General features: G+C 49.1%; 1 long non-coding RNA gene across 2 annotated transcripts in view; it reads right to left on the reverse strand.

Moving 5' to 3' along the window:
* LOC146019633 (uncharacterized) overlaps positions 1 to 19113 on the reverse strand; it is a 35256-nt gene extending 16143 nt beyond the window's left edge. For both annotated transcript variants that reach the window (XR_014450624.1, XR_014450625.1), the window contains exons 1-2: positions 19000 to 19113; positions 12310 to 12406 (exon numbers count right to left, since the gene is read on the reverse strand). This is a non-coding gene — a long non-coding RNA (uncharacterized LOC146019633). The remainder of the gene's footprint in view (positions 1 to 12309; positions 12407 to 18999) is intronic.
* Positions 19114 to 21974: the final 2861 nt, after the last annotated feature.

Genomic DNA, 21974 nt, shown 5'->3' on the forward strand with positions numbered 1-21974 from the left:
TAACCTGAGTCAGCAAATGATCATCATCGGCCCTCCAGATGTTGTTAAACTACACATCCCAGCATGCCCGGCAACAGTGTGAGCATGGCCAAAGAGCAAACCTGTACTGTGGCATGCTGGTATGTGTAGTTCAACAACAGCTGGAGCGCTGAAGATTCCCCATCCCTGATATCACACAGGTCACACCGATATCACACACCTGATACACACTGACACAGGTCACACAGATTTCACACACCTGATACACACTGATCACTATACAGAGGTCACACCGATATCACACACCTGACACACACTGACACAGGTCACACTGATATCACACACTGATCACTATACACAGGTCACACCGATATCACACACCTGATACACACTGATCACTGTACACATGTCACACCGATATCACACTGATCACTATACACAGGTCACACTGATATCACACACCTGGTACACAATGATCACTATACACAGGTCACACTGATATCACACACCTGGTACACACTGATCACTATACACAGGTCACACCGATATCACACACCTGATACACACTGACACAGGTCACACCGATTTCACACACCTGATACACACTGATCACTATACAGAGGTCACACCGATATCACACACCTGACACACACTGACACAGGTCACACTGATATCACACACTGATCACTATACACAGGTCACACTGATATCTCACACCTGATACACACTGATCACTATACACAGGTCACACTGATATCACACACCTGGTACACACTGATCACTATACACAGGTCACACTGATATCACACACCTGGTACACACTGATCACTATACACAGGTCACACCGATATCACACACCCGATACACACTGATCACTATACACAGGTCACACCGATATGACACACCTGATACACACTGATCACTATACACAGGTCACACTGATATCACACACCTGATACACACTGATCACTATACACAGGTCACACCGATATCACACACCTGATACACACTGATCACTATACACAGGTCACAGCAATATCACACACCTGATACACACTGATCACTATACACAGGTCACAGCAATATCACACACCTGATACACACTGATCACTATACACAGGTCACACCGATATCACACACCTGATACACACTGATCACTACATACAGGTCACACCGATATCACACACCTGATACACACTGATCACTATACACAGTTCACACCGATATCACACACCTGATACACACTGATCACTATACACAGGTCACACTGATCTCACACACCTGATACACACTGATCACTATACACAGGTCACACCGATATCACACACCTGATACACACTGATCACTATACACAGGTCACACCGATATGACACACCTGATACACACTGATCACTATACACAGATCACACTGATATCACACCTGATACACACTGATCACTATACACAGGTCACACCGATATGACACACCTGATACACACTGATCACTATACACAGATCACACCTATATCACACACCAGATACACACTGATCACTATACACAGGTCACACCGATATCACACACCGGATAAACACTGATCACTATACACAGGTCACACCGATATCACACACCTGATACACACTGATCACTATACACAGGTCACACCGATATCACACACCTGATACACACTGATCACTATACACAGGTCACACCGATATCACACACCTGGTACACACTGATCACTATACACAGGTCACACCGATATCACACACCTGATACACACTGATCACTATACACAGGTCACACCGATATCACACACCTGGTACACACTGATCACTATACACAGGTCACACCGATATCACACACCTGGTACACACTGATCACTATACACAGGTCACACCGATATCACACACCTGGTACACACTGATCACTATACACAGGTCACACCGATATCACACACCTGGTACACACTGATCACTATACACAGGTCACACCGATATCACACACCTGGTACACACTGATCACTATACACAGGTCACACCGATATCACACACCTGATACACACTGATCACTATACACAGGTCACACCGATATCACACACCTGATACACACAAGGTCACACTGATATCACACACCTGGTATACACTGATCACTATACACAGGTCACACACTGATATCACACACCTGGTACACACTGATCACTATACATAGGTCCCACTGATATCACACACCTGATCCCCCCTGCATACCACCCCCTGCCTGCCTACCTCCCTCTGTCTGCATGTCACCCACTGAATACATACCACATCCTACCCGCATACCACCCCTGCCTGCATACCACCCCCTGCCTGCACACCACCCCCTTCCTGCACACCGCCCCCTGCCTGCATACCACCCACTGCATGCATACCACCCCCTGCCTGCATACCACCCCCTGCCTGCATACCACCCACTGCATGCATACCACCCCCTGCCTGCATACCACCCCCTGCCTGCATACCACCCCCTGCCTGCACACCACCCCCTACCTGCATACCACCCCCTGCCTGCACACCACCATACCACCCCCTGCCTGCATACCACCCACTGCATGCATACTACCTGCATGCACACCACCCCCTTCCTGCACACCACCCCCTGCCTGCAGACCAACCCCTGCCTACATATCACCCCCTGCCTGAGTTTGCGGTTGTAAAACTGTGATGCGACCGCAATTTACAATGAAAGAAGTCTGACCTTACGCAGGATTCCGGTCGCAGGGGGCATTGCGAGGCCAAATAAATCTGCCTCCCCGAGAACGCTTCTCTGCCCCTCTCTACAAACACCACTGCCTGTCAATCAGCGGAGGCGTTTGCAGTGCAGCAATGCATTCGCAGGACCCATATTGCACATGCTCAGGATGAGCTCTGTATAAGGCCCTGAGTCCTGCTTGCAGTGACAGTCTGGGACAGCTGCCAGATCCTGGCGCATCCATTGTAACACTAGAGAGGCGTGTGGTATGCCGGCATGTACAAATTGTCACTCTGTCACTGGCTTTAATATAACAATTTGTTCCACTACTTGGACGTGTGAGAACAATATTGTGAGGGGTTTCTTTCACATTGCCAAAGGGTACATGCTCGTTGCCAGGGCTTACATGCTCGTTGCCAGGGGATTACATGCTTGTTGCCGGGAGGGTTTCTTGCTCATTGTCAGAGAGTTATATGCTCCTTGCTAGGGGGTTACATGCAGTGGTGTAACTATTAATTCGGCGCCCCCCTGCCGAAAATATTGGCAGTGCCCCCCCGTAGGGTAAACAACCCCCCCCCCCCCCATAGAAGTATATAACAAAACAGAGAGAGAACGCACATTCCATCGTGTAATACCGTTTAAATATAAATTTCTTTATAAGGGGCAGATATTTAATAGGTCTGACCATATAGGGGAGAAATATGACGGGGTCTTATCCCCCATTCCAATAAACTGTGCTTATCACACTTCCTAGGTGTCCCAAAAGTCCACAGTGTAATTCAAATAAGTTGGGGGCAAACCCCTAAGCCAATTACTCACAAAACGGTTGTAAGCTAACGGGGTATCTGGTGGGTCTTTCTCCTCACTTATTTTCCTCTATTTTACGTTGTAGACCCTCCAGCTGGTCCTTCAGAAAGGCGAGGTCCTTCAACTTTGGGGCACCCAGTCACTGAGCCCCCTATGGGATGAAGAGGGATTTCTGAACGACCACCCAAATGGTAGTACTGGTTTTAATTTTAGGAGCGCCAATGTCCATTTGATTCCACAATTTGTACATATCTAGGGGCTAGGTGATTTACCTTACCGCAATAAGACATAGGCCTTTATTCAGGTCTGATCGCAGTACAAATTTGTTCTCAAAATGGGCAAATCCATGTGCACTGCAGGTGGGGCAGATGTAACATGTGCAGAGAGAGTTAGATTTGGGTGGGGTGTGTTGAAACTGAAATCTTAATTGCAGTGTAAAAATAAAGCAGCCAGTATTTACCCTGCACAGAAACAAAATAACTCACCCAAATCTAACTCTCTCTGCACATGTTACATCTGCCCCACCTGCAGTGCACATGGTTTTGTCCATTTTGAGAACAAATTTGTGCTGCGATCAGATCTGAATAAGGGCCATAGGCTGTCTAAGTGCGCAGATTGATACATATCCCAACCCTTTGATTCAGTCATTGACAATCGCTGTGCCGCGAGGTGGGGAGGGGGCTGAAATTCTGAAAATTTTGCCAGTATAGGGGAGGGGCTTGATGAAGTCCACCCCCAAAGTAGCATCTGCATAAGAATGAGTTACACATTATGGGGGTCATTCAAGTCTGTTCGGTTCCTGGTGTGTTCGCACCGGCGACCGGTGTTTGCTGTCTGTGTATGCGCATAATGGCACATGCACACGTGCAGGGCTGCTGTCTGGACACCTTCGGCAACTTGTATAGTCGCAGTGGTGCTTATAGCTTATCCAGTCAACCAGAATCACCCCCTATGTTTCTTAATAACATTACCAGTATAGAATTTGAGGTACTTGTGTATTATCACGGCGCCCATCGCATCGCATGCCACTAATTAAGGTATGCGATGGTATGCGATGGGACCCGATTAGAGCCTTTCCCCGGGCTGAGTATACAATTTTAATATTGCGTCGCATCGCATGCCATTATAATGGCATGCGATGCGACGCGATCATGCCCGATTTGGGCTTACTCCCATGTTAAATGCCCCCCCCCCAGACCTAATTTTTAATTGTACACCCACCCTGATGGGTAATGACTATGTTAAATGCCCCCCCCCCCCCCATTGTTAACACCACCCCACTATAAACGCCAACCCAAAGCAGGGCGAGCACAGCGAGCCTGCGAGGGGCGGAGGTACGCATCCTCCAACCTTTTCATACCCCCACTATCTATGTCGGCGTGGAGTTGATTTTATATAGTGTGGGGAGCGGACGTGGAAGTGTGAAGTCATCTGCGTCCCCTCGCGGGGCTTGCTGCGCTCGCCACGCTTCGGGCTCGCATGCGATGCGACGCGTTTTTTTGGTTGTACAATGCCCTACGATGGAAAAGGTGGGCGCCGGGATAATACTCAAGTACTGAATTTGAATTTTTTTTTTTTGCAGGGGCCAAGCAAATCTTTATCCAGCCCTGACTGGGTAACAATAGACAAGTAATTAGCAGGGGTCTTTTAAAAGGGAAGAGGGCCCACGCGCAGCGTCCACTACGGTCCCCAACCTCTCTGACAGCTAGTACACTCTGGCATAATGGCAGAGTCTACTGCGCATGCGTAGGTCTCCTGGAATATGGTGCTCCCGGGGGGATGCAGTCAAAATCCCGACAAGGACAAAATCCTGACATTTAAAATCCCGACAAGGTCAAAATACCGACATATAGAATGTACAGGTAAAACAGTCAACACGACTTTGTGTCGACAGGTCGCGAGGTCGACATGGTTTTTTTCACTGTTTGTTTGACCCGACATGTGCCGACAGGCGGTATTTCATGCCCTTCCAATCACTAGGGCGTGGTGGGAGAATAAAATAGTGTGCCCGAAGCATTGCAAGCGAAGCGAGGGGCTGCGGTTCACAAACTGTGTCCATGCCGACCGTGTCGACATTAGAGTAAAAAAAACTGTGAAAAAAACATGTCAACCTCGCGACCTGTCGACACAAAGTCATGTTGACTGTTTTACCTGTACATTCTATATGTCGGTATTTTGACCTTGGCGGGATTTTAAATGTCGGGATTTTGTCCTTGTCGGTATTTTAAATTTCGGGATTTTGTCCTTCTCGGTATTATGACCCATTCAGGATTTTGACCGTTGGGATTTCATACCGAATCCCTCCCGGGGACATCTTCAGTGCTCAAATCACTTGCAAACGGCCACGACGGCCATTTTCCAAGTGAATTATACCTGCAGCAAAGAGATGCCAGAGGGGTAAGTAAAATAAATGGGTGCAGGGTGTCCCCTTTATGGTAAGTATGTAGTGTGTAGGAATGTATTACATCATCGGGGATAGCCAACGTGTAATATATACACAGGGAATACATACGCTCGGCTGACATTCGCAACCCGGCCTAAATATCCGAAACCCATTGTAACAGGCTCACCATCAAATGGCCAAAACTCATCAGTCACCTCGTAGCCAAGGACTTATCGGGCCTACTTCTTATGTCACATACCCCGCCCCTAACTGGCTTTCGCTGACACTCCCAGGTTTGTTTTATTCCGGCGCGCCTGCATCTTTGTTGCCACTCCCATAAAAATGGTTGCTTTCCACCCTCACACTCCCTGTCAATCGCCTTGCGAATGGGCAGCGAACAGAATGAGTTTCAGGAGTTCATCGCAGCACGGCTCGCACACGCATACTGTGGACAGTACGCATCTGCAGCAGGGATGTCAATCCCGAGGCATTTTTCAATCCTGGGAATCAGGATTGAAAAATGCTCAATCCCGGGATTCCTGGGATTGGCATCCCTAAAAGAAAACCGCCGCTGTTCATCTTACTTTAGTGCGGTGGAGCAGGGCAGGTAGCGGCTGTCCCCCTTATATAAGTGGTGGCGCGGGGCAGGTGGTGGCTGCGACGCCAGACAGAGAGGAATGCTGTGTGCGGCCGTGAGCGTGGTCTGGCCCCGGAGGTGCAGCGCTGCACCTCCGGCGCTGAAACCCGCTCGCCACCCCACCCCTCCAGTGTCACGGAACAAGTCACAGAGGCCGGAACCTGCTCGCCATCCAACAGAGTGAGTGACAGAGGGCGGAATCCTCTGCCCGCCGCCGGACCTCTCTCGGCCGTACCCCGCGTCGGGAACAGCCGGGCAGTGTCTGAGCGGGTGCTCAGACGCTGCCCGGCAATAGACTGCACAATTCCGAAAGATTGGATAGTCCAATCCCGGGATTGAAATCTTGGACATTTTGGGGCCAAATCCCAGGATTGTCTACCCTAATCTGCAGTCTATCGATAATCATGCAATCAGGCTTATTATTCTCATTTTATTGGAGCCCCAGCAAGCTTCTATAGAAATGTCGGCAGATCAGTGATGAGTACATCCGGCGGAGATGAGACGCGACCTTTGGTACAATAAGTGCATATAGTCCTGCTAGGAACAGAAGGTCAGGGATCATACAGGGTAGGAGATGGGGAAGCAGTTAGATAAAGGGCAGACTGGAGGGGCCGAGCGGTATCAGAGTAATGCTCCATCTAGCTTCAGCTTGGAGCAGGTCCCTCTCCTTGCCGCTGGACTTGACAACCTGGATATGTTTCTGAAAATAATGGCAGCAGCTGAGGAAACTGTAACCCTGGTAGCAGCTGGCTTGTTTTCCTCAGCGTCCCCTCACCCACTGCTGCTCCTTACAAGGGGTTATTTTAGCTCCTGAGTAAAGGGGGGTAGTTATCTACCTCAGAGTTTAAATATATAACAGGGTCATTCATTCATCAGCTCTCTAAGCAGGGACCTTGCAGAAAGTTTAAGATTCCTCCAAGGTCTACTGTTCTATGCGTAAAGTCATGGTGCAAGGAGGCTTCTGGCACAGATCTGGTCGTGTTCCGAGTGTGTGTGTGTGTGTATGTGTGTGTGTGTGAGTGACACTTGTGCTGCCGTCCTTATAGTCAGGATTTATGTAGGTTGCCATTTAGGTGATCGGTCAGGTCCAGGAGTTTTAATTTTATTTGTTGTGGTTCTTGACTTCTAGAGGACGGGATGTACTAACGTGAAAACTATTTTAACTATATTGGCCAGATTCTCTAAGCTTCAAACGTGATAAAATAGAGAGTGATAAACAGCCAGCCAATCAGCTCCTGCCTGACTTTTTCCAAACACAGTCTGTGACATGGCAGGCAGGAGCTGATTGGCTGGCTGTTTATCACTCTCCATTTTATCACTTTTGAAGCTTAGAGAATCTGGCCCTGGGTCTGACTTGTCCTTAGGACAACTCGGTTTAGTATATGGGGGCCTTAATAGTCATACACTTCCAGAGAGAGATCCAAATGTGTCCACTGTGATGGGTTCTTCAACAGGCAGCTGAACGGCTCCCGGTCCCAATCCCAGAAGTCCTTGGGGGAAATTTACTAAGATTGGAATTCTATTTCAGATGGAATGTTGCTATGTGCAACCAATCAGAAGGTACTAAATAAATAAGAAGTAGATTCTGATTGGTTGCCCATGTGAAATAGAATTCCCATCTTAGTTAATTTGCACCTTTGTATCACAAAGGACAGCTGTTATTGGGAGAGTAAGTGTGATGCGTAGTGCATCTCATCCAGAGTGTGGACCATCGGCAGTACAGCGGCGGCCATGTCGTCCAGGGGGACCTCATAGTCACTAATGTATCTATAATGGATGCAAGGTGTGTGCTACACACAGGCTCCTGGGTCCACAGGGCCCATACACTGCACACCACACATATTTATACTCACCCTCCATTGGTCCGATGCCGGCAGCACAGCAGCAGAAATCACTGGGAAAATGGCCCATATTCTGGTGATTCCCAATAAAGGTGTCCCCGGGAACCCAGCGTATGTGCCATTCTCTCAGAGACCTGCGCATGTGCATTAGTCTCTGGCGCAATGCAAGATCGGAGCGATCGCAGCCTGCACACGGCCCCCTCCTCTCTTACCACATATAAACATGCATGTAATCATGTATGCTATATACAGTATGTGCTGGATTGTTCCCCCGGGAATTGAGTGTGAAAGTGCTGATTCTGGGGTCCCCGGGGGACCATCCAGCACATATCTCTTATATATTTAGCCATATCTGTCACTCATCACCTGTGTGTATAATGCTGGGCGGAGTTACAAGAGTGATTGACAGCGTTATACACACAAATCTAGCCAGATTCTGCCTTAGCATCCCGGCCCTGGTTAGCGTTATACACACCACCACCCCCTTGTAATACACCACCCACCGCCAAGCCAGGGCTACAGCACATGCCCACTATTATACACCACAGCCAGCCATCCTCACCAGCATGCTGCCTGCCCCGACTGGAACTGTTGTAGGTGAGGGACGGGTCTTCCCGCATCCCCCCCACCACTGGATCAGCGTGTTTGCCCGAAAACCACCACCCCCTCCCCAAGCAGCGGGTCTGCCCGCACCCCCTCCCCCCTGGAGCAGCAGGTCCAGCAGCCCTCCCAAGCAGCAAGTCTACCCGCAACTCCCCCCTCTGTAACAGGTCCAGCTGCCCCTCCCAAGCAGTGGGCCTGCCTGCACCCCAGCACCATGATGCAGAGTGTGCGGCGGTAACATTTTTGGAGCATTGCCTGGTGGCCTGCTCAGCTTGACTCCATTGTTCCACTGTTTCCCCTTGTACAAGGGGAGTGGTGACTCACGTTTTCGTAATTTTGATATGATCACATTTTTGGGTAGCACAGTGGGTGTAATGGTTATCATTGCTCCCCCAAAGGACTGTGGTCTTGTGTTTTATTCCCACCAAGGCCCTATCTGTGTTGAGTCTGCATGTTCTCTGTGTACAGTATTTGCGTGACCTTCCAGTACATACTCTGATGTGTTAGGTAAATAGGGCCTGATTCAGGCCTAATGGCTGGGCTGCGAATCTTTGGGGCCCAGCGATCAGGTAAACGCCACCCCGCCAAGGTCTCCACCCACCCCTCTGGACGGCTGTGAAAACCAATCGTAATCACTCAGCATCTAATGGTTTTCCCCATGTTCACAGCGCTGAGTAAGTCTAGATTTAATCGATGCTGCGATGGCCGTGGGAAGAAGGAGGCCGCCGCTGATGTCAGGGGTCCTCCCTCGTCACATCTGCTCTTTCAGATGGCACTCCCAGAAAATGCTGGTGTGCCGCCTACCAATGCCCCCAACTAAGTTAATCAACTTGCGAACAGCCAGCGATGGCTATGATCTGGGATTGATGTGATAGTAATACTCTGTAAGGCGCTGCAGAATATGTGTGCGATATAAATGACTGTTAATAAATAAATCTTAAAATAACTTCAAAACAGAATGTGGCAAACTCCTGCGCTGCTTGGCGATGGGGCTTTTGAGAACTCAGAAATGTTTTTGATCGGAATTACTCACAGCAATACCACTGCCTAAGCCAGTGGTTCCCAAACTGTGTGCCTAGGCACCCCGGGGTGCCTCGGGACACTTGCAGGGGTGCCTTGGGTTGGTGGACCAAGATCAATTCATATTATTTATGGTCAATGTACCAGGCAAAACCAGTGCTTGTGGCTGCCAATCATTATATATGTGGACAAACAGAAGCAAATCCTGTCCTCACCAGATAACTGCAACATATACACACACAATGCATTTAATACAATAAATATAATTTAATATAATAAACATTTAATATTTTTCTTTCTGAATTTCTCGATAAGAAGCATTTGGCCTAGGGGTGCCTTGAAAACATTTTGATGCTGTAGAGCAGCGGTTCCCAACCTTTTTTCTTTCCCGTACCCCTTGATTAAGCTTTTCATTTATAAGTACCCCCTCCTCTCAATTTGAACTATCCACAGTACTTACAAGTGGAGTGGAAGTGAGCGGTATGTGTTTCCTTATGCGTGTCCTTATATTAAGGAGTAGCGGAGGAGTAATGTGTGGTCAGGAATTGAGTCGCTCTGTGTCTGTCCGCTTGCTGTGTACTGTCTCCGGGGTTCCTGCTAACGCCTGTAAGATAAATGCCGCTGCTTCCTCCACCTGTGGCAGCGCAAGTAGCTCCCAGTGGATTGCTGATCGGGCAAAAACATGAGAAGACGCTAATGACGATGCAGGCAGAACCGGAAGTGATGTAACGTGATTCGTCTCCATGGCAATGGGAGACTTATCCTGGAGACTTCTTCTTCTTCCGCAATTACCAATATTATTTTCAAGTACCCCCAACTGGTCTGCAGAGTACCCTCAGGGGTACCATACCTCCCAACTTTTGAAGTTGGGAGGTCAGGACGTTCGCGAAAAGGGGCGTGGCCTCGAGAAAAGGGGCGTGGCCTCACGGGGTGACGCAAACTCCGGCCACGCCCCCGTTTTCGACGCTCGTCGGCGCTGAATAGATGCTGTGCGCATGCGCACAGCGTCTATTCTCGGCAAGCTGGGGGGGCTCCCAACTGTCCCCCCCACCGCGGGCTCCCAACTGTCCCCCCCACCCCCACAATGGCGGCCCCGGGCGGGACGCGGGAACGTCCCCGAATATCGGGACGTTCCCGCGGAAATCGTGACAGTTGGGAGGTATGGGGTACTAGTACCCCAGGTTGGGAACCACTGCTCTAGGGCGCCGTGATTCAAAACAGTTTGGGAACCACTGGCCTAAGCACTCCCGAGCACACAGAAAGGGGAAAGATAACCTATTGTGAATACAGGTTGAGTATCCAATATCCAGATATCGTTTAACCAAATTATTCCGAACGGCGGAATGTAATTTTTTTTTTTAAAACACTACTGGGGACACGTGTAACTGACACTACTGGGGACATCTGTAACTGGCACTACTGGGGACATCTGTAACTGGCACTACTGGGGACACCTGTAACTGGCACTACTGGGGACATCTGTAATTGGCACTACTGGAGACATGATATGTAACTGGCACTACTGGGGACATGATATGTAACTGGCACTACTGGGGACATGATATGTAACTGGCACTACTGGGGACATGATATGTAACTGGCACTACTGGGGACATGATATGTAACTGGCACTACAGGGGACATGATATGTAACTGGCACTACTGGGGACATGATATGTAACTGGCACTACTGGGGACATGATATGTAACTGGCACTACAGGGGAAATGATATGTAACTGGCACTACTGGGGACAGGATATGTAACTGGCACTACAGGGGACATGATATGTAACTGGCACTACTGGGGACATGATATGTAACTGGCACTACAGGGGACATGATATGTAACTGGCACTACAGGGGACATGATATGTAACTGGCACTACTGAGGACATGATATGTAACTGGCACTACTGGGGACATGATATGTAACTGGCACTAAATATGTGCAAGAAAATGATTGTGTGGCATACACATTCAGGGCTTGAGTACACAAACTTTGTTTCATGTTTTTAAACCTTGTTTCATGCACAAATAAAATATATTTGTGTGTATTTCATGTGTTCAATGTGTTTATACAACATGAATGCATTTTGTGTTCACACATGTGTCCCGTCCTCAGGATGCCTCATTGAATGAATGGAATAATCCGTTATCCAAAAAGCTTCTGGCCCTGATCATTTTGGGTAAGGGATACTCAGCCTGTACTCCCAGGTCACTTTGCCATGGCTGTCCCTGGCTGCACTCCTTACAGCATATTCTTTCACACCAAAAATAAGCTGCTGCTATGTAAGGGCGCTGTTTACAAATAGACCTTGTTCGTACACTTACTATGGCGTTTGGAATGTCAGGGTTCCTCTATAGCATATGGTCGAAGCTACTTATGGATCTAGCGGCTTTGTGATCCGTCAATGGATTTTCCTGCTTGCTAATAAAACAAAAACATTCAAATCACATAAAATAGTGTTTAGTATAATCTATTTACATATTGCCACCAACATGTTAAATTGGGGCAATACAACAAAAATAACACACTGAGATATTTACACCACACCTCACCTACATCATGAGAAAAGTGCCCGGAATCAGGGCCGGCTCCACCACTAGGCAGCCGTAGGCATCTGCCTAGGGTACTGGCCACTGGAGGGCGGCATGGGAGCACCCCCCCCCCCTCTTGGAGCCAAATGAGCGCCCCGCTCCCCGGATTCTGCGGGGGAGGTCGCTTCAAGGTCCCCTCCCCCTCTACTCGGCAGCGGTGGCCACATCCCCCCCCCCCCCCGTGAGCAGGGTGCCCGCTCCCGCCTCAGCCGCTGCCCGGAATGCGGGACCAGGGCTGGAAATGGGGGTGAACGGCACCCCGCAAACAGTATGGGGTAAATTTACTATTATGGAATTCTATTGATGATGGGATGTTGTCCATAGCAACAAGTAAGATTCCACTAGGGAAATATTTTGGGTGTCAATGTCGACACCTGAGAACGTGGACCCCCAATTAGTGTAGCCCACACCCTTTCCTGGCCCTTTTCACCCGTCATGCCTCAGGCCAAACTTTACCATTCCCAAAAAAGTCCCAATTTTTTAAAAAAATCACGAAAAACTCATTGTGACTTTTTCATGTGTTGGCCATTGCTATTTTGACATTTTGTCAATGTCGACCTTTTGGTGTTGACCTAATGACTGTCTCTCTAGATATTGGGGGGGGGGGGGGTGATTCAGAACCTGGTCCTTCAGGTCCGAATTCGCGACCCTGGCCGATTGTTGGCTTTTGCGCATTCACAAATATGCGCATGTGCAAACCCCCGGAGCGAACGCCTTTACCGATTTTAACACTCGCCAGGTTTTATGGGCGTACCCCTGTGATGTCAGCCGCCCGCCCCCATTTCTGCCATCAATGTCTAGGATAAAAATCATTTGATGTGAGCAACCATCGAATTATTTTTTCCTCTGTGTGGCCGCATGCGAGCGGATGTGTAAAGATGTATGAAGCAGTGATAAGGGAGGAGAAGTGATAAAGTGCCTGGTACTTTATCACCGGCCAATCAGCTCCTGACTGTTAAGTTACAGGCTGGGTTTAAAAAGGGACAGTTAGGATCTGATTGGCCGGTGATAATGTACCATGCTTCAGACATCTACCCCTAGATCGCGTGAGAGGCGAGATGCGCGAGGCAGAACCGGGCTGGCCACTGTAATCTCCTCGCTTGCATAACACTGGGGCAGATGAGCAGGAAGGCCTGATGGTGGGGGAGTACGGTATCTTTGGGAACATATTCGGCATGACAGTTCGTGGGGAATCGATGGGGAATGGATGTTGGAATGTGTAGGTCAAGCCGTGATACACTTTGAGAAACGTGTCAGATATTATGTTCTGGAGACAATGGCAGCTTCCAGCAGAGACAGAGAATAACACTACAGAACGATTGGGTGTAGGAGGAAGCATGTTCTATGTTGTAAGTGAGTGTGGTGTGATGAGTGGGATGACGGTGGCAGGGTCTTACATTGCTATAAATGGAAAGTGTCGGTTTGATAGAAGGGTTAAAAAGACAAGCGGCTCATTTGTCCAGACAAGAGGATAAGTGGGAGATTGTTTTGCAGGGGATACTGATAATATAGAGATATTGTATAAGTACTGGCTGCATGCACTGTGGAGCAGTGACTGGGACTATACAGTTGTGCTCATAAGTTTACATACCCTAGCAGAATTTGTGCTTTTCTGGCCATTTGTCAGAGAATATGAATGATAACTCACAGACTTTTCTGTCACTCCTGGTTAGTGGTTGGGTGAAGCCATTTATTGTCACACAACTGTGTTTACTCTTTTTATATCATAATGACAACAGAAACTACTCAAATGACCCTGATCAAAAGTTTACATACCCAATTCTTAATACCGTGTATTGCTTCCATTAACATCAATGGCAGCTTGAAGTCATTTGTGGTAGTTGTGGATGAGGCTCTTTATTTCCTCAGATGGTAAAGCTGCCCATTCTTCTTGGCAAAAAGCCTCCAGCTCCTGTACATTCTTGGGCTGTCTTGCATGAACTGCACATTTGAGATCTCCCCAGAGTGGCTCAATGATATTGAGGTCAGGAGACTGAGATGGCCACTCCAGAACCTTCACTTTATTCTGCTGTAGCCAATGACAGGTCGACTTGGCCCTGTCTTTTGGATCATTGTCATGTTGGAACGTCCAATACGTCCCATGCGCAGCTTCCGGGCTGATGAGTGCAAATTTTCCTCCAGTATTTTCTGATACCATGCTGCAATCATCTTGCCATGTATTCTGACCATGTTTCCAGTGCCTTCGCAGCTCACACATCCCCAAAACATCAGCAATCCACCTCCGTGTTTCACAGTAGGAATGGGGAACCTTTCATCATAGGCCTTGTTGACTCCTCTCCAAATGTAATGTTTATGGTTGTGGCCAAAAAGTTAAATTTTGGTTTCATTACTTCAAATGACTTTGTTCCAGAAGTTTTGAGGCTTGTCTCTGTGCTGTTTGGAGTATTGTAAGCGGGATGCTTTGTGGCATTTGCGTAGTAATGGCTTTCTTCTGGCGACTCGACCATGCAGACCATTTTTCTTCAAATGCATCCTTATTGTGATTCTTGAAACAACCACACCACTTTTTTTTTTTTTTTTTTTCAGAGTCCTATATTTCAGCTGAAGTTATTTGTGGATTTTTCTTTGCATCCCGAACAATTTTCCTGCCAGTTGTGGCTGAAATTTTGTTGGTCTACCTCTGGGGTTGCCAACTCCAGTCCTCGAGAGCTACCAATAGTTCATTTTTTCCAGATCTCCTCACAGAATCACAAGTGAAGTAATTAGCTCCACCTGTGGATCTTTTAAAATGTGTTAGTGAGTAATGAGGTTACAGCTAGGTTGTCTGGAAACTGTGAACTGTTGGTACATCTTGAGGACTGGAGATGGCTACCACTGGTCTACCTGACCATGATTTAGTTTCCACATAATCCCTCATTTTCTATTTCTTAATTAGAGTTTAAACACTGCTGATTGGCATTCTCAAATGCTTGGATATATTTTCGGTACTTGTTTCCTAGAACAGCGCCCACGATATTGATCTTAGGCATCGCAAGGAAAAAAAATCGAGTCGGTCGTATCGCATGTGGCCAAAAAAAATCGCTTGCGATGCGACAGACGCAATTACCGCGATTTTACATAGGGAACAATGTTAAATGGCCCAATTGACCCGATTTCACATAGGGAAAAATGTTAAATGGCCCACAGACCCCAAATAGCCACCCCGAAGTGTGAAATGGCCCCCCCAATTGTTAACGCCACCCCACGATCAACGTCAACCCGAAGCGTGCCGAGCGCAGCGAGCCCGCTTCGGGCTCGGTGGCTCGCTTTGCTCGCCACACTTTCTAGTCTCAACTCCACGCCGACGTGGATAGTGGGGGTATGAAAAGGTCGGAGGACGCGTACCGCTACGCTCGCCATGCTTCGGGTTGACGTTGATCGTGGGGTGGCGTTAACAATTGGGGGGGGGGCATTTCACACTTCAAGGTGGCTATTTGAGGTCTGTGGGCCATTTAACATTGTTCCCTATGTGAAATCGGGTCAATTGGGCCATTTAACATTGTTCCCTATGTAAAATCGGTAATCGCGTTGGTCGCATCGCATGCGATTTTTTGGCCGCGTGCGATGCGACCGACGCGATTTACATTTTACCATGCATTTCTATGTAAAATTGCGGGCATTGCATCGGTCACATCTCATGCCATTATAATGGCATGCGATGTACATGCGATGCCCGCGATGGGCGCCGTTTTAGGAAACAAGTACCATATTTTCATATCCCTTTCCTGCTTTATACAGTTCAATTACCTTTTTCCACAGATCCCTTGACAATTATTTTGCTTTCCCCATGACTGAGAATCCAGACACGTCAGTGCAGCACTGGATGAAAGATGCAAGGGTCTTTCAGGAGACCAGAAACTCACTAACCTTTTATACACACACACACACACACACACACACACACACACACACACACACACACTTGTTTGACATCCAGCCACTAACCATGAGTGAAAGAAAAGTTTGTGAGTTATCATTCATATTCTCTGACAAATGGCCAGAAAATCACAAATTCCGCTAGGGTATGTAAAGTTATGAGCACAACTGTATAGTACTGTGCAAACGTTTCAGGGGAAGATTTTTCAACTTCAGTTTTACTAAAGTTTTTTACACCCTTTTTTGCCTTATGTTAGTATCACAGAATGTATTTAAGGGCAATTTTCGTGAACGGTACTTGTTTCCTATCTGGGCGCCCATCGCAGGGATCGCGGGCATCGTGGCCAGTACATTAACGGTCGCGACGCGATGCCCGCGATCCCCGTGATTTCCCATAGGGTTCAATGTTAAATTGAGTGCTGGCCGCGATTTTACATTCAATGCTTCAATGGCCGCGATTTGGCCATAGGAATCAATGTTAAATGAGCCTTTTCATACCCCCACTATCCATGTCAGCATGGAGTTGAGAATAGAATAGTGTGGCGAGCGCAGCGAGCCACCGAGCCCGAAGCGTGGCGAGCGCAGCGAGCCCCGCGAGGGGACGCGGATACCTGTGAAGCCCGCGTAGGGCTGCGTTTACCTGTGAAGGTATCCGCGTCCCCTCGCGGGGCTCGCTGCGCTCGCCACGCTTCGGGCTCGGTGGCTCGCTGCGCTCGCCACACTATTCTATTCTCAACTCCATGCTGACATGGATAGTGGGGGTATGAAAAGGCTCATTTAACATTGATTCCTATGGCCAAATCGCGGCCATTGAAGCATTGAATGTAAAATCATGGGCAGCACTAAATTTAACATTGAACCCTATGGGAAATCGCGGGGATCGCAGGCATCGCGGACGTTAATGTACTGGCCGCGATGCCCGCGATCCCCGCGATTTCTTTACCCGCGACGCCCGCGATGGAGATCGTGGGCGCCCAGTTAGGAAACAAGTACCTCGTGAACAAAAACGCTCCAAACCTTCTAATTCCCATTTAATTAAAGTAAACAGATTGCATTTCCCATGTAATCTTGACAAATTTACTACAAAAAAATTAGGCTAAAAAAATCTGCCGTGAGCCCTGACATACTAACGCCAGCTTCAGCTGGCGAATCACAGGGTTCACAGCAAATTCTGGCTTCTGCACAGCCGTCTCTGCCCCTGGCAGAGACGGCAGTGCAGGGACAGGGCCATTGTGATCAGCTGTGTCCCCCCGATGGATCAATGGCCCTTATTCAGATCTGATTGCAGTACAAATATGTTCTCAAAATGGGAAAAACCATGTGCACTGCAGGTGGGGCAGATCAACTCCTCTCTATACATGTTACATCTGCCCAGGGCCGGCTCTACCATTAGCAACTTTAGGCATCTGCCTAGGGCACTGGGATCTGGGGGGGGGGGGGGCGCCACCAAGCCTGCAAATCAAAAAATCAAGGATGTCTATGAGGATCCTTGTTGTACTTAATGCAGGCGGCGACTGTGGAACTTCTAAGACCTCCCCTCCATACTTTCCCTTGAGACATACTTCCCCACATTGCTGCCCCCTCTTCCTTGTACTCTGTTTGGGTGGCAAAGGGGAGGGTGCAGAGGGCCTCCAGGGAAAGCAGGGGACTTGCCCACCTTCCCGGGGGAGCTGGGAGAACCACATTATTTTTTTTTGGGTGGGGAGGGTGGGAGTAGGTTGAAGTTTTGCCTAGGGTGCTGAGAAGCCTTACACCAGCCCTGCATCTGCCCCACCTGCAGTGCACATGGTTTTGCCCATTTTGAGAACAAATTTGTACTGCGATCAGATCTGAATAAGGGCCAATGTGTAAAGGAAGAAAAATATATACTCACCCGACACCTCCCCAGGGTCCGATGATCGGTGCTCTGGTGAGGGCTGCTGGTCACAGGGGCTCCTGTTACTCCTGATGCAGTAAAGTGATGATACAAAGCGGAAGCTCACTGTACCACATCAGAGGTCACAGAAGCAGGGAGCAATGATGACCGGTAACCCTCCTAGAGCTCAGATCACCGATCCCTGCTCTAGATGAGTGTGATCAGCGGTGGTGCTGGTGGGGCATACATACCTACCCTCCCGAAAACCTTTCCCCTCCTGGCCCACTTGGAAGGGTGGGTAAGCCTCCTGCATTTAGAGAGCCCCCTGCACCTCCTCCCTCTGCTGGTCAAATACCAGCATTCACGATTTTTTGGGGAGGGGGATAAAATTGTGTACATCAATTCGTTTAGTACCACTCCCGCCCTGAAGAGCCGCGAATCCTGAAAATAATACAGAAATAAATGTACAGCCCTGCCGATTAGCGAAAGACAGCGCATTCCCAGGGTCCCCTTGCCATAGTTGCCTACCCTCCTGCTTTTAGCGGGAGTCTCCTGCATTTTGAATCTTTCTTCCGGTCCCCGCAATCCACCCGGTTTTTCAGCCTTCTTGCTGAAAAATTGGACTGCGCATGCGCGAGTCCCCAAGTGCCGGGGGGGCGGGTGATAGTTACCAGCGCGATGTCATGACATACCTGGCGTCATGGCGTCGCTGTCCTGTGTGACTGCCACTGCGGAGACTTGCAGCATGAAGTGGAGAGCGTGAGCGGCAGCGGTGGGAGCGGTGAGTGGCAGCCACTGCAGGGCTCTGTTGGACTGGCAGCACGGAGAGCGGGAGCGACAGCGTGAGTGGCTGGAGCAGCAGCGGTGAGTACTGCTTGCAATCTCATTTGGTTAGTCCCACCCACGGCTCTGCCCCCTTTTGTGCTATACATGCCGGCCCCGCCCCCTACTTGCTGCAGCTGGCTGTCCTCTCCTGGAGAGGGCAGCTGAAAAGTCAGGAACCCTGCCCCTTGCAAACGGACAATGTGAAGGCTAGGAGATAGATAATGTGTTTGTTCGTGATGTAATGCCTTGTAGTGGTGCGTGTGATGTCATAGCACATGTTGATGTAATATTCGGACCAATGGGGTAGCTGAATCTAAATAAATTTGTAATCAGTGTATTGATTGGCTGGGTAACTTAGGGACATATGCATTTTACTACTTGGAACACGTGTGGTATGTATCACCCATGTGGCCAGCACAGTATTCATTTACGTACCGGTTACAAGGGCATCCAACACGCGTCATTTCATCATTTCTAGTGCTGTGCCCAGAACCAGCGACAAGAGCTGTCAGAAAATCACTTGAAGGAGGATGTGGAGGACACTGGCGGCTGGAGCTGTGTACTGACAGCCAGACGAATGTCCAGTGGTTCCAGTGTCATCCTCATCCAACTGTATATTACATGAGAACAATGGTGTTATACTTTATATTATGGTAGAAAAATATGCAAGTGAATAAGGACATTCGAACATGGTCACCGGCCTATAGATGCTCCGCATCCTAACATGGTCACCGGCCTATAGATTCCCTGCATCCTAACATGATCACCGGCCTATAGATTCCCAGCATCCTAACATGGGGGTTTATTCTAGTTCATTCTTTCTGACAAAATCCTTCTTAGATGGACAAAACCATGGCCCTTATTCTGGTTGGTGCGGTCGAGCCGCATATGCGGCTCCGACCGCACCAGACGAATCCCCGCCCACCCTACGGTTCGCCACGGCCGTCCGTACACGGACGGCTGGCGAACCGCATAAAAATGGTGGAGGCTACGCCTCCACCATGGTGGGAGCTGCCCCCTGCATTCGATGGTCGTCGACCATCGAAGGCAGGTCCGCACGCCGCGGCAGCTCCCGCAAGCTGAGACCACACGGACAATCGTCCGTGTGGTAGCTTGTATGGGGGCTGAAAGCTGACATCCGGCGACGTCAGCTTTCCGCCCCCATGAGTTGCGTCATGGCCTCATTACCATGCGTACGCCCCGCGTTTGCATGGGAACGCCCATGAAACGCGGGGCGTACACATAGGGAAATGAGGGCATGATGCCTCTCACGCCCCTATACGCCCCCTTTGCGGCGGACGAAATCCGTCTGCGGCGAAGGGGGCTGCACATGCGCAGATTCACCTCTGCGCATGTGCAGAGTAAAAACATCGGCGGTACGGCCGCACGCGGGCCGTACCGATCCGATTAGAATAAGGGCCTATGTGCACTGCAGGGGGGCAGATGTAACATGTGCAGAGAGAATTAGATTTGGGTGAGTTATTTTGTTTCTGTGCAGGGAAAATACTGACTGCATGATTTTACACTTCAATATAGATCTCACTTTGAAGAAAAACCCCACCCAAATCTAATTCTCTCTGCACAAGTTACATCTGCCCCACCCGCAGTGCACATGGTTTTGTCCATCTAAGAAGGATTTTGTCAGAAAGAATGGACTAGAATAACCCCCATGGTCACTGACCTATAGATTCTCTGCATCCTAACATGGTCACCGGCCTATAGATTCCCAGCATCCTAACATGGTCACCGGCCTATAGATTCCCCGCATCCTAACATGGTCACCGGCCTATAGATTCCCCCATCCTAACATGGTCACCGGCCTATAGATTCCCCGCATCCTAACATGGTCACCGGCCTATAGATTCTCTGCATCCTAACATGGTCACCGACCTATAGATTCTCTGCATCCTAACATGGTCACCGGCCTATAGATTCCCCGCATCCTAACATGGTCACCGGCCTATAGATTCCCCGCATCCTAACATGGTCACCGGCCTATAGATTCCCCGCATCCTAACATGGTCACCGGCCTATAGATTCCCCGCATCCTAACATGGTCACCGGCCTATAGATTCCCCGCATCCTAACATGGTCACTGACCTATAGATTCTCCAAATGCTTACAAGGTCACCGGCCTATAGATTCCCCGCATCCTAACATGGTCACCGACCTATAGATTCTCTGCATCCTAATATGGTCACCGGCCTATAGATTCCCCGCATCCTAACATGGTCACCGGCCTATAGATTCCCCGCATCCTAACATGGTCACCGGCCTATAGATTCCCCGCATCCTAACATGGTCACCGGCCTATAGATTCCCAGCATCCTAACATGGTCACCGGCCTATAGATTCCCCGCATCCTAACATGGTCACCGGCCTATAGATTCCCTGCATCCTAACATGGTCACCGGCCTATAGATTCCCTGCATCCTAACATGGTCACCGGCCTATAGATTCCCTGCATCCTAACATGGTCACCGGCCTATAGATTCCCCGCATCCTAACATGGTCACCGGCCTATAGATTCCCCGCATCCTAACATGGTCACCGGCCTATAGATTCCCCGCATCCTAACATGGTCACCGGCCTATAGATTCCCCGCATCCTAACATGGTCACCGGCCTATAGATTCCCCGCATCCTAACATGGTCACCGGCCTATAGATTCCCCGCATCCTAACATGGTCACTGACCTATAGATTCCCCGCATCCTAACATGGTCACTGACCTATAGATTCTCCAAATGCTTACAAGGTCACCGGCCTATAGATTCCCCGCATCCTAACATGGTCACCGACCTATAGATTCTCTGCATCCTAACATGGTCACCGGCCTATAGA

The sequence above is a fragment of the Crinia signifera genome, chromosome 7 (genome assembly GCF_055691185.1).
Source record: "Crinia signifera chromosome 7, ASM5569118v1, whole genome shotgun sequence".
In the NCBI taxonomy this organism is placed as follows: domain Eukaryota; kingdom Metazoa; phylum Chordata; class Amphibia; order Anura; family Myobatrachidae; genus Crinia; species Crinia signifera.